The 13,728-nt window shown below is 48.2% G+C and overlaps 1 protein-coding gene across 1 annotated transcript in view; it reads left to right on the top strand.

Annotated features, from left to right (window-relative positions):
• The window catches only part of LUZP1 (leucine zipper protein 1), a 38,952-nt gene that overhangs the window by 3,178 nt on the left and 22,046 nt on the right, over positions 1-13,728 (top strand). The window lies entirely within an intron of this gene.

The following is a 13,728-nucleotide window of genomic DNA, read 5'->3' as shown; positions in this document are numbered from 1 at the left end:
GTGACAGTTTAGGCCTCAATCTTTTTGTCTCTCTGGCTTTGTCGTCTTAGGTTTTGGCAGTGATGTTTCCCTGCCAAGGCCCTAATCTCAGCTGATAAGAGGTTCTAAGGCGCAGTTCAGCCCTGTGTTCTTTAACCCCCTCCAGGGTGGAGTAAGATGTGCAAGGTGCAACAAGCAGCCTTACCTAAGCGCACCAGCAGTATGCACAGGAGCGTAAACACCATGCACAGGCAGTTTCTGTTTCCTTCTCTGTAAAACAGAGCTGAGACTATTTCAGCACTTCCTTGCAGAGGTTGTGCAGCAAGTGTAACATTTGCGTTCCCGAACATTTGAGATCCTCAGCGCAACACAATCTGGAAAGGACTGAAAGGAGAGAGGGTGCCTAGGAAATACGAGTTTTAATGTTATACTTGGCAATCAGCCTGCTATGCAACCTTTTGCATTGAGAGCTGGATAAGCTCTGGTGATGGTGGAACTCGTTAGGACCCACACCAGTAGCCCCAGGAGCAAAATGTATCATTTATTCACTTCGGAACAAAGTTGCCAAAATATCCTATAAAGTGTAAGGAAACATCAGCTGGTAAGTTTGTTTCTGTGTGACAGCTGGCAGATGAGAGCTCCTGCAACTCTGTCAACTTGGGAGGAGAGAGGGATTTTCACATCCTTCCCAGTCCGTTTTGGGAAGTGCCAAATCAGTGCAGGTGGGTGCTGTGGCTGGAGGAGGTGGGTTTGCCTTTCCCGTCATCCCAGCCATTCTCCTCTGGGTGCCCATTCCAGCCCTACTTCAGCTGACACAAACTCTGTTCAGCCGTGTGGAGAGAGCTGATCTGGGTGAAAATTAACCATCAATGTCCCCCCACCCCCTTCAACCCTGCCGAATTCCCACCCTGGCTGCAGGGTTGCTTTTGTCTGGCCAGGGGAGAGGAGCACGGAGCTAGAAGGGGGCAGGCGTGATGCAGGGCCACAAAAATGGCCGTAAAACTTTGGCCTGAGGATCTGGTCCAAAGTCTGTGAGGTCACTTGTGCAGTGATTGCATCCCTTGAGCATATCAAGCATTGCTGCCTGTGATTATATCTCTGCCACCCCCTTGGCTTTCGTGGTGACTTTGGACATGCTGCCTTAGCAAAGTTCCAGCTCATGCAAAGTGCTGCCTTGGTTTGGGCAGCAGGAGTAGAGATGGCGCGTTTGGAGGACTTCAGTGGAAAAGTTTCTGTATTTATTAAGTCCCAACAATTCTGGCCCTGTTTGTCAGAGCTTCGCTGGATTGGGCAAACCTCACATATCTTTTCAAAGTAACTTCTGAGCTGTATCATCCAGTGTCTGATCAGCTGTATTGAACTTGAGCCAGCCAAATGCACTGATCTTTCAGCAAAATGCACTGGTCTCGTGTGTGTAAACACTTTCTGTGAGCTGGAAATTTCTGTATTGCTGCTCCTTGGCCTGCTGCAGCTAACATCAGCCATCCTGGACTGCTTCATCCCCTGTGCTGCCCTGGCCCTTGGGGAACCAGTTGTCCACAGCGCAGCCGTGCTTGGTGCCAGCAGGCATGGGTGGGCTGGCCTGGCTCCCTGGGCAGATCCCACATCTCACAGGTGGGCTGCCGGGTGCTCCAGGATGAAGTAGGGGGGGACTCGTGCTGCTAAGTACAGGCGCTACCTCACCACCCCTCACCGTCTACCCTGGTTTGGGAGGAATGTGTGGTGGTTTTGCCCCTTCCAGTCTTGAAGGGGAATGTGTGGGCTTTAATGATTTTAATTGGTACTGGCCCTGCATGTAAACATTTATAGTTCTGAATTTACTTCACTAATTGGTTTCCAAGTCATAGATTAAGTCATAGTTTGACCTGCCATACAGCCCAGGCCATAGTACTAGACCTCATTTAGTATCAAATTAACTCATTAACTTAGCCGTTTTTGAGGTTTGCAATTTCAGACTTGATGGTGTGTGTGTGGTGAATACAAATAAGATTTCTTTTGCCATGAAACCCCATGTTCCTGGGTTGGATTTGTGATTGGCTCAGAAGCAGCAGGACAGATTTCATTTGGACACCCTGCAAACAGCATTGTGTCCAAGACCAGGCACACATCCTTGAGTGTGCACGGCATGCCTCTGAAAAAGCAGAGCAACAGGAGATGAGAATGGAGGCTTTCGTAGCCCAGGTAGGAAATGTCTTCAGTGGTTAATATTACAAAACCCCTGAAGCTTGGGGCTCGTGTGTTAGCCTGCATGGCAGGAGAGAAAAGCACCTGCTTCTGTAGGCAGGTGATGTGAGAGGGCTTCCTGACCAGCATCATGGCATAGCAGTCCTGCTGGGCAGCTGAGGAGCATGCTTTCTGGTGGCATACCACCCTGTCAGCAGAACAGCACCTCTCCCACTGCAGGAGCCAGTGGGCAACACATAGCAGGTCATCCTGTCAGCTGCTCACATCTATGCCAGCCGTGCAGGAGCAGGCAGCAGCAAGCACACTGCATTGGAAGTGCAAGAGCCATGGTAGGAAAAGGTGTACTAGGGGCAAAAATGTGAGCACGTTCTTGTGTGATGTGATCAGAGCTGTGTCTGTACTCCTCATGTATGTGTTGCAGTGTTCTAATTGACCTCTAAAGTGGTAGCTTCATCCTGAGCTGAAAATGTGCCTTTCTACACGACTGATCACAATGAACATAAGCTCAAGCAACTTTTTAATTAGCTCAGGCATGTTTCTCTTTACCTTGAATGTTTACTTTTCGTGTTTTCCTCTGTTGCTGCATGCAATCCAGGTGCTTGCAGAAAGGTAGAAAAAGCTCAGGGCTGTGCAGTGTGGGCTTCTGGCAGTGTAGCTCTCTGCTTCCTGGTGTCATCAGCTCTGCCACCCTGTGCTGCATGCAGCACAGCATCGTACAGCTGGGAATGACAGATTTTGCTGCAGTGCTGCATCCTCCTTACGTGTTGCAGCAGAATCTGACAATTTTTTCACATTCATTCTTAAAATTGCTTTTATATAGATTGCTTTCATATGCATTATCTGGGTTTTAAGCTACAGCACTGGCTTGTGGCTTCCCTGTTGGGCTGGTTTGAAAACACACAAGATACGTTTCCAAAGGTGAAAGGAGGCTGCAGAGGCTCCAGGCTTGTGCTGATCATCTGATTCCACTGCAGCACTTTCAGCTGCTTGTGCCTTTGAGGTGCTTGTGCCTCACGTGGGAGTGCAGTGGGTTACCTTAAAGGGAAAATGTGATGAAACTGCTTTAAGAACTTGTTGTTACATGTGATATCTTAGTGGAATTTACCAGAATAGAAAGGAGATTCCTGGCCTGGGATCTGGAACAAAGATGCAAAAACATTAATTCCCCAGGTAGTGTGAATCATTTGGAAATGTGTCTTTTTACTGGAGAACAATAAATAATTCCTATGTGATAATAAATAGCTGCTAGTACTGCACTGTGGTGAGAGTTTGAACTTGGAGCAGTCAAGAAATCCTAATGAAGCTTCTCACTCCTTTGTATACCGTTCTGCATAGCTACTGTTTGGGGTTGGGGTTTTTTAGTGGCGATATTTTTAGTGGTGTTGAGTGTGATTAATGTTTCAGTGTAGAGGTATCCTGTGTAATATGTGGGTGTTAGTGTTTCTATATGAGATTTGGCTTTAGTATGTTATAAACTGCTTGCTTTAAAATTCTCTGGATGTTGTCTCCAGGTAGCTTTTTGCATTGGGCAAAGCATAGCAACCAGAAGCGTAGTTTGGAATAGGGCATTGCTTTTTGTCTGAAACGAACTGTCACAGGGGGACTGTAAAGGGGAAGAAAGCAACTGTCATCAATGTTTGGGAAAAACTATGAAGCTGCGTGTTTGAAGGTAAATGCAGGAGCAATGCTACAGTCTGCTGTGGAAGCAGGGGACTTTTTTCCTGCAGTGATTGGAAGACGGGGAGCTCTTTGGGTGCTTAGTCTCCACAGAGCATAGAGGGCAAACGGGCTCCTCGTAGCTGGGTGTTAAATAGCTATAGATGTGAAGCTGGCTTTAGGCTCAGGCAGAGTAAAACAGCAACTGCTGAGTGCAGAAAAAGTTGTGCCCTGTTGACTGCCTTGATTGCCGTGTGGCGCCTCGATTGCCATGTGGCATTCCTTGAGCCTGGGTCACCTTCCTGCAATTTCCCCCAGCAGTAGTAGTGGCAAGCCCCATGCTCTGGCTTTCTTTCTCTGCCTTACAACAGAAATATGCTCCCAAGCCCTTACCCACAGATCATCTCCGTTCACTTTTTCCTCTGCTGCCTACATTTTGAGCTGATTTGCAGAGCAGGGCTCTCTTTCCATGGTGCACATGCACATGTGCACACACACACACATACAAACCCACCCTTCTTTTTTTAGCGTTCTCTTCCCTGTGTGCCTCCAGTGAGCGCTGTGACTGCTGTAGCATGTGGCTGAGAGTGCTCAGGCCAGCCCTTGCCTTGGAGCCCAGCTGTGCTGCGTGTGAACTGGTGGGGCATGCAGAGCACCTCTCCTCTGCAAAAGCAGGTCTGGCAGCAACAAGCTGGACAAGGTCAGCAAAACATCATGGCAGTGACTGCACATGGGGCTGCGTGAGTAACAGCACAGTGGACAGGTCAAGGTTGTTCTGCTCAGTACTGGTGGTGTATGCAGTGTCATGAAAATCAGGTGGATCTTTCACTAGATCACATTGCTCAAAGCCCTATCCAACCTGACCTTGAACACTTCCAATGATGAGGCACCTACAACTTCTCTGAGCAACTTGTTTCTGTGTCTCACCCCCCTCATCATAAAAGATATGTTCCTTATGTGCAATCAAATCTACGCTCTTTCAGTTTGAAATCATTGCCCTTGTCCTGTCACTACAGGCCATTTGTCTGTCTTATAAATCTCCTTTATATATTGAAAGGCAACAATTAAAGTCTCGCCAGACTGAACAACCCCCACCTCTTAATACCTTTCATTACCAGGTGTTCCAGCCCTTGGATCATTTTTATGGCCTCCTGTGGACAAGTCTGGGGTCTCCAGGGCTGGATGCAGTACTCCAGGTAGGATCTCACCATAGCAGAACAGAGGAGGGCAGTCACCTCCCTCCACCTGCTGGCCACACTGGTTTTGATGCAGTCCAAGATATGGTTGGCTTTCTGGGCTGCAAGCACACGCTGCTGGCTCATACCCAATTTTTCATCCACTAGTACCCCCAAGTCGTCCTCTGCAGGGCTTCTCTCAAACCATCCATCCCCTAGTCTGTACTGATGCTGGAGATTGGCCCAACCCAGGGGCAGGAAGTTGCAACATGATAAATGCTCACTGGATGTAAAGGAAAATAATTTTCATCATGCAATTGATTTGTCATGGGAACAGGGCACCAGGAATTGTGGCATCTTCAGCCTTGGAGATTTTCACAACGATGCAGTCCTGAGAAACCTGCTCCAGCTTTTGACACTAACCCTGCTTGGAGCAGGAGCTGGACCAGGCTGTGACACTTGGGGTTAACTTCATCCCCTTACTGGCAACCAAGATGAGACAGAAAATGTGAATTTCCCACTCCTCCTCGTCTCTGTAGAAAGAAAGAGTATGGTGGGGGAAGTGGTGTGTCCTATCTCAGTACAGCCAAGCCAGTCCTTCCTGTGAAACATCCTTCCTTCCTTCAGTCCAGGGAGTACAAGGGGAAAAAGGACACATAAATAACAGTGCAAGGGAGTGAGGTTAGCCACCCATGCCCTGGAAAAGTGCTGGAGGGAGACCCTCTGCTTCCATTTGTGGCTTATGCTCGGTTTTTCACTCTCCACTTCTTAAACGTGCTGTAAGAAAAGCGTATGTCCTCTTGGCTCTGATCTTCACTTAGGATGGGATTCAGATGAATTAACACTTGGCATTAAGCCTGCAGATTTCCTCATTAGCATCTTGTGTAATGCTTGCAGGAATGAGTGTGCTTCAAGAGCAATAGAATTTGTCTTTCTTCTGTCCAGAGTACCTGCTGTCCATTAGGTACCAGTGGACTTAAAAGCAAATGCAGGCTGCCCAGTAGAATTGCCTCTTTCTTGTTAATATAGGATATTTCAAGACTGCTGGTTTTCTAGCATCATGACACTGAGAATTTGGAACAAAGTTCTGCCATGATAGTAATGAGCTGGTTGGCATCTTTAACACTTTCTTGCCCTATGGACAAGAGGCTGGTAGGAGCTGGATGAATTTTGAGGTTGGTGATATATTCAACCCTGTCTATGGGAAAACTACGGCTCAGCACTTTCCTGCTGGAAGTCCTGTCCCATGCTTCTGACACCAAACAGCTTCTTAGCTGTGTGCTGAAGGAGGCAGCTGAATGCTCAGGGTGATCTCCTCCCTGGGAAGTTACGGCTATTCTGCTGCTGTGGCAGTGCCCACCCTTGTCAAAGGAGTCACTTTATGCAAGTGAATGGGGAATAACTCCGGCTCGTTTTTGGGAAGAGGGAGCAGAAGCCAGGTATCCCTCTGCCATCTCTTTCTGCATAAAGGAGAATCCCAACAGTGGCTGCTGAATCCCCTGGCCAGTCACCCAACCTCAGACCTCTAACTCGTGGAGAGTATCAAGTCTTGTTTCAGGGCTCTTTGCCCAAAGCAGGTTCTGCAGTGCAGTGTATGTGGCTGGTCTCTGCCTGCCAGTGCAGTGAGTTGTGCTCACCTTTTTGGCCCGTTTGCCCAGCTTCTGGTGCAACACTGTATGTCCCATGTGTGAAATGCCCGTTGTGCTTTTAAGACTCTCAGTCTGCAGGTGAAAATGCTCTGTCCATAAATTCATCAAGGGTTTTGAGTAGGCTGTTTTCAATGGCATAACTACGGTGTTGTAATACCATCCTTGCAGCTTGTCTTAGAGCCTCCCCATTGTCCATGGAGCATTAATTTTGAGCTTAATGTGTTGAAGTCCCCACAGCTACAGGCATGCTGACACAAAGGCAGCGTGTCCCTTAAAAGATCCAGGCTGTGATCTGTTTGTGAATGTTATTTTATTTACTTTTTTGTTACCCGAGGGTATTCAGCAATAAATTGAACACAAAAGAGTCCTGTTAGAGTTTCCAATCCACCCAACTGTCTTCATTGAAGATTTAAGAGACTCACATTTAAGAGAGGGACATAAGCTCCTGAATACCTCCTTTCATTTCACTTTGCGCTTGCCAGTGAGCAAAAAGGTATATTCTGAAGCTGCAGGGTGGGAGCTTGCAGGGAACAAAAATGCCTGTCCAAGATCACAATATTTGTGGTATAGCCAGGGGACAGGGTTCCTGGGACTTTGTGTTGGGAGGCCGTGAAGGATCTGGAGATTACTCGCAGTGTAGTTAGCCAGCCAGCCTTCATTTCCCCGCACACGCTGCTGTGAAATGCTGTACCTGCAGTCCACCTAGTTCAAATGACTTTGGGGAGAAACCACACAGGCTTTGGCTGCGTTGCTTGTGAGTCAGTGCGTGCGGTGGGTGGGGTGTCCGCTGCTCCTGCGCAACTGATGGCAGGGCTTCCTGCTGCGGCATCATGCCTCGTCTCGCCTGCCTGCTGTCCTGCCTGCTGTCCTGCCTGGCTCCCGGCCTTTGAGGGGCTCGCTTGGCTCAGCTGGCTGCTCCCCGCAGGGCATGCCGAGCACTTGTGGAAGAGACCCCGGGGCCTGGGTTTAGTAAGAGCACCCAAGGTCTTGTTTTAGAGCAAAGTGTGGATTTCATGGGTTGCAAAAGAAGCAGATAGGAGACAGTCTCCTCCCTGTGCCAAAAGGTTCGCTTCAAGCCTACAATGATGCTGGATGCTGCTGTGTGGTGCCACAGCATTGTTCTGCAGGCTGCATGGTGTAACCCAAGCCGGCCAGCCTTCATGCCAGAGTCATTTCAGATGGCTGACCAGTTCTTCCTGTGCTTTTCCTGCCAGTGGGGTTAACCCTTGCTGTTCCCCAGCTAGCTGATAGTCTCTCCCCTCTAATAAATGCTTGTCCAAGAGCTACAGAGTCACGCAGTGTTTGTGGTGCTGCTGGGCTCCACGTGTGTGAGCTGCTACAGCCCTGCCGCTGCCAACCTGCATGCACGCAGCACATGGCAGGTTCCCACAAAGGCACAGCCGCGCCACTAGACGCTTACAGTCCAAGTCTAAACCCTGGTTTACTCCAGAGGCAACACCAATGGCACCTGTAACCTGATTGACCTTCCCTGCCTTCCTCAGGGGCCTTTCCACAAGCCTGAATTGCTGCTAATTGCAGCCTTCATTCAGCCCCGTGTGTGTTGGCTGCCAGCACAGTGCAGGGCAGGCTTCTGAGCGCGCCTGCAGAAGCACTGCTGTCCATGTGTCCCAGTGTAGTGTCCTAAAATGGTGCCAGCAATTTCATCTGCATCTGCATCAAGCAGGGCAAGTGTTGAATTTGCATCAGGGAGGCTGTGTCGGATGTCAGCCAGGCCAGGGCAAGCTTCTCAAAGACGAGCCAGGGGAAACAGCAGCATACCCTGAAGAAGGATCCCTGCAGCAAGAGCAACTTCCCAGAGACTTGGAGTAAAACATTTACTGGTTTGGGGGATTTTGATAATCATGTTTCTTTCTAGCGGCAGGGCTGTTCTGTTCGGTGGGTGGATAGCAATGCTGATGATTTATGAAGTGGACCTACAAGAGAGCAGTTAACACTGGCCTGTGCTTGAATATGGAGTTTTATCAGAGTAATTAGTCCTAGATGTCTGCTCAGGGTTATTGAGTTAAAGGGCTGTTAGTGAAGATTAATGAAAAATTAAAATCTAGACATTTATTTACATCTGAATGATAATTTTTAATTCAGGTCACATTTTATTTCCTTGTGCTGCTGTGCCATCAGTCTGAGGGTCTGTATGGTGCCTGCTATGCCTGCTGAGAACAAGTCCCTGTGCGCAGAGTGGAAGGAAGTGCAGGACAAGGTGTGCAGAGAGGACAGGGTGCCTTTGCTGAGATGTAGCTAAAAGTTGGCTGTCTAAGCTGTTCCTAAAAGATTTTCCCCATTTGTACTAAGGAGTGCTAGAGGACAGTCCTGAGCCACGGATCGCCATCACCAATGCTGCTTTATGTTTGTGTGGTCCTTGGCAGGGCTTGGCCTGGATGTTCCCAGGCATCTCCTGGCGATGGCTCAGGATGTCTCACTTGGGGGCAAAGTGGTTTTAATAGTGCGGGGGGCTTGTTCAATACTAGTTGGCCATGGGGCAGAGGGCGGACTGAAGCAAGGCTCATGTACTGATACAGGTGTAATGTTAAGTGCTCTCTTTGGTCAGCAGGATGGCAGTGCAGTCTCCAAGGGGCCATTTACCCACCCAGCCTTAGGCAGCAAACAGGGATTAGTTGAACAGTTTTCTGACAGTGCTACCCACTTTCTTTCTTTTTTTAATCTGTGGTGGATGCCTGGACCCTTTTATATTGAATGCATAGCTTTAGAAGGCTAAATTTTGTGGGGACAAGTACTGTCCAAGGAGATGGACAGTCCTCTCAGGGTTTAAAACCCCAATGACAGGAACAGGTCACCAGTGTCACCTTGTGAGTCTGCTTCAGGCTCAGAGGATTTACCAGCAGAGCTGGATGCTGGATTTGCTTTGGCTTTACCTTGTGGCTCTGCCCGCCTCCAGGAGTGTGTCGGAGGCCGATGTGTGGATGAGATGAACCCATTCTTTACCCCTACTGTTAAGCCGCGCTGTTGTGCAATGTGGGAGCCAAGGCTTTTACACCTGGTTGAAGTCATAAAGCAAAGCATAGCTGCTGCTTGGCCTGGCCTGCCACAGGGGGCAGAGACCGGTCAATGAAGAGCCACTATCTGTGGTTTCCGTGTTTACCATAATCCTTGTTTCCTCCAGCTCCTGATGCAGATCTAGCACGACAGATCTTTTCCTTTTTTTGTGATTGTAAGCTGGCTTGACTTTTCCACCCAAGGCCGTTATGTTTGTCCCGGATCAGACCACAAGTGTATCTAGCCTGGTGTTTTTGCAGTGGCCAAGAACAGGGCCCTAGGGAAGGGAATTGAAACAGGGAAAACCTGCGGTACATAGTTCCTGCATGCTCTCCCAGCCTCCGGCCCCATGTGGCACAGGCACTTACAGACCTGGATGTGGTTTCTGTGGATTTACCAACCCTCAAAAGACATCTGTGTTGTTATTTTATCTGTTCACCCCAAACCCATGAAAATTTTAGTGTCCACAGCATCCTGTGGCAGAGTTCAACAGCTTATCTCCACGCCATGAGGAGCAGTGTCTTCCTTGTTTGTCACTGCAGAAACAGTGAACATTTGATCATATCCCTCTTCTCCAAACTATTAATAATTTTATAGATATCTCTTATTTCTCTTGAGTAATTTCATTTTATTAAATAGTTCTTGGTTTTTGATGATTTCCTCTGCAGAAATCATACTTTTGACCACCTTTGTTGCATAGCTTTTCTAGCTGGCAGCAGAGGCTGAGATGGGACCAGAACTGCAAACAGCTTTGGAGATGCTGGTGCACTGTGGGGTTGATACAGTGGCAAATTAATGTTTTCTTTTTTGTGTACTGTACTTATTTACTAATAACTCATAGCATTAGACTTGATTTTTGACCAATGTGGGGCAATGAGCTGCTATTTTCCTGAATAGTTGTGGTAAGCTGAAAGCTTGTTATTTTACATGTAAAGTTAGGATGTTTTTTACCATGTCTGTAACTTCATGCTGATCTGCACTGACATACATCTGTCATTTCCCTGATGAGACTTGGAAGGTCCTTCCATAGATCTTCAGAGTTAGGCTTTGCCTCTGTGACCCTGAGCTCGGAGTGTCTTCCGCTGCTTTTACTGATGTGGTGGAGGAATGCATTGATGTGGGGTGGCAGTGAGGGCAGGGCCTGCATCGCTGGCGTCACATGGGGATACTAGCTTTTCCAGAAAGGTGACAGGTCAAAGTTGAAGTGCAGATCCAGGAAGCTTCCTGGAGGTAAACCTATTTCTGCTGAAGTGCTTGTGCAGGTGAGAGCTAATAGGAGCTCTGCCACTGCTTTCCTTAAGAAATGCTCCTGGCAGCTGTGGGCTGTTGGAAATCTCACTGATGGAGAAATGGTGCCGCTTTCTGCCTCTTCCTGTGCTTGCTCCTGTGCTGCTCACTTTCACCCTTGTTCGTACATTGTACTCCTTTGTACTGGGACAAGCATTATTCTGTCTACTATTTATTACCTTAATGAGGTTAGTTTTCAGCCCGGATAACTCCTGTGTGAGTGCTTGGGATAGGAGTGTGTGTAACAGCAGGGAATGTGCAGCTGGGAGTGAGAAAGTATCACATCCAACTCAGCCAGCACGCACTGCTCCAGCATCTGCAGTGTTAGGACAGTTTGGGACATCCCTGAGCAAGACCCAGTATTTGTTTAAATGGCTGAAGCAGAACAAAGTGTAAGAATCCAGATTGTGACAGAAGCAAGGAAACTTCTGTTTTAATGAGAGCATGGACATAAGGAAAGACTACTTGTAAACCTTGTAACAAATGGGCAGCAGAAGAAAGAGGACCTGAGGAAATCCTTGAACAAATACTAGCAACAGGTACCTTTTTGGGTAACTCAAAAAACCTGGGAAGTTCCAGCTTCCTTCTGGAACATTATCGGATAGTCTGAGGGCCAGAGAGCAATTTCAAATGCAGCTTTATTTCAGTGGGATGTCCAGCGCAATGTTGAAAATAGGCCATGGGACTAGCTGGGCAGCAGTGCATCAGAAGACCGTCAGGTCTGCTGGGGAAACCCAGTAGCAGTGGGTTGGGGTCCAGTATAATGCCCTACAGCCTTTTTTTGGCGAATCAAATGTGCCACTGTGGCTTCTGGAGTTGCTCCCCAGCAGCCTGGAGCCCTGCACTTCAGGATGATTAGCAGAGCTACTGCTTTGTTCTGAAATACACTTCAAACACGAAGGCAGCAGCCCTGCTGGTCCTAGAGAAAAAAAATTGGGGCATGCATTAGAAAGCTAGGAGCACACACTTATATGTTGAATGCTGGGGATAGCTAGGACTGTGTGGGTGCGGATGAGAGGTGCATCCCTTTGTTCTCTGCACCGTTGAACTGTACACCGGGAGTTACTAGGTGGTGGTTTGCTGCTTAGTGTCCCCACAAGGCTTTGTCCTGCAGCCACCTTGCTGTTTTGGCCTCCAGACACTGGTGCAGGTGTGAAGTGTAGCTTCTTTTGGGCCTCTACGCTTCCTTTTTCCAAACTGCTCTGTCCTAGCTTTTGAGATCTGCTGGGAGTCTGCTGAATTGTGTTTGTCTGCCAAGGCTGAGCAGGCACCCACACACAGGCTGGTTGCCTGCTTGTCCTTTCATTTCTGTCCAAGGCAGAAAACAGATGGTTCAGTAGCTGCAGTAGTTCAGGGCGTTCAGTAGTTATGGCAACTCCCCAAGCTGTTCTTGTGGCAGGCGTAAGGGAGCTAAAAAGCTTTCGGTTTAGCACTTACAAACTTCATTGATTGAGTTCTCTCAGGAAGAAAGTCGCAAGAACGACCGGTTTCCTGGCTACTGGGTCCAAAGCTCGTTGTTTTGGGAGGGCCTTAGGAGCAATCCCCATTTTCTGCAGGGTTTGTAGGGACCTGTGTGGAAACATCTGAATGGCTGAGCCAGGCTTTTGGCCAGGAAAGCTCAGAGCAATCAAAGGAGTGTTCCTGCAAAGGAACTGGCTCGTATGTCCTTCCACCACTCTGTTAGGAGAATGGAGTATCCTGTATCACGTGGGGTGCAGAGAAACATACAGCACCCTGTAATTTTCCTGCCAACTAGGATATACGAGTGCCCATGTGGCACTCTGGTATAATGCTAGGAGGAATGTGAGGGTTAAAGCTGCCCACGCCTTATGAGCAAGATGATTCAGAGATGGTTATGGGTACTTGAAGCTGATCTCATTAGGTGTATCATACCAAGGATGCCTTTCCCAGCTCTGTAGATGTTGCTGGACAATAAATTGTGTTGGTTTATGCTTTTGGGTACTTAGCCCATTTGTAGTGTGGCACTGGTCAGATGTGCAGTGTTAGTTCTGTCTGACCTGCATAGGCGCTTGGGATGGGACAATACAAGAGCTCAAGAAGATGATGAGAGCTCTACTGGATGAGAGTGAAGGTTTATCTACTCTGTATCCCACCTCCAGCAATGGCTAGAAATGGACTGCCAGGGAGGACAGGAACAGGGGGAATGTGCAACAGTGCAGGCCAGAGGATTCTCCCGTCCTCCAAGTTTTGGCTCAGAGACTTGTTGAGCTCCTAGCTCACTAACCCACTCCTAGTGGGTCCCTGTCCCTGTATGTATGACCTTGAGGGTTTTTTCTTCCATAGATTTGTCTAGTTGCTGCTTTATGAACCCACAAGGACTTTTAGCTTCCACAGCATCCAGCAGCAAGGTGTTCCCCAGCACAATACCACATACAAGCAGAAGCAGAGCATTGAACAGAGCAAGCCCAACCAGAGACTCCTCATTTACGTTCCTCCTCTAATACTCTGGTTTTTATACTGCTGTTAACACTGAACCCATGTCTTCATAAATACTGCAGTATCCATGAGGAGTCCAAGGCCTCTTTCCTTGAAAGGGGCAATGCTGGAGAATTGCAGATAAAAACCAATGACACCTGGGTACAAAGTAGAAAACACTAACAGACAAAATGCTGGCCTCATGGCAGGATAGTTGGGAAACTTCAGTTAGTCTGAGATTCTCCTGAAGTTTAGATCCTGTGGCTTTCAGCCAGCCTGTGGGTGGTTCAGCTCCAGGCAGCACCTTGATGCTAGCACAGGTTATGTGATGGTGACAGCCATGGCCCCTA

Source organism: Falco cherrug, chromosome 3 (genome assembly GCF_023634085.1).
Source record: "Falco cherrug isolate bFalChe1 chromosome 3, bFalChe1.pri, whole genome shotgun sequence".
Classification (NCBI taxonomy): Eukaryota; Metazoa; Chordata; class Aves; order Falconiformes; family Falconidae; genus Falco; species Falco cherrug.
Note: the sequence above shows the minus strand (reverse complement) of the source record. Positions and strands in the feature narration are given on the sequence as shown.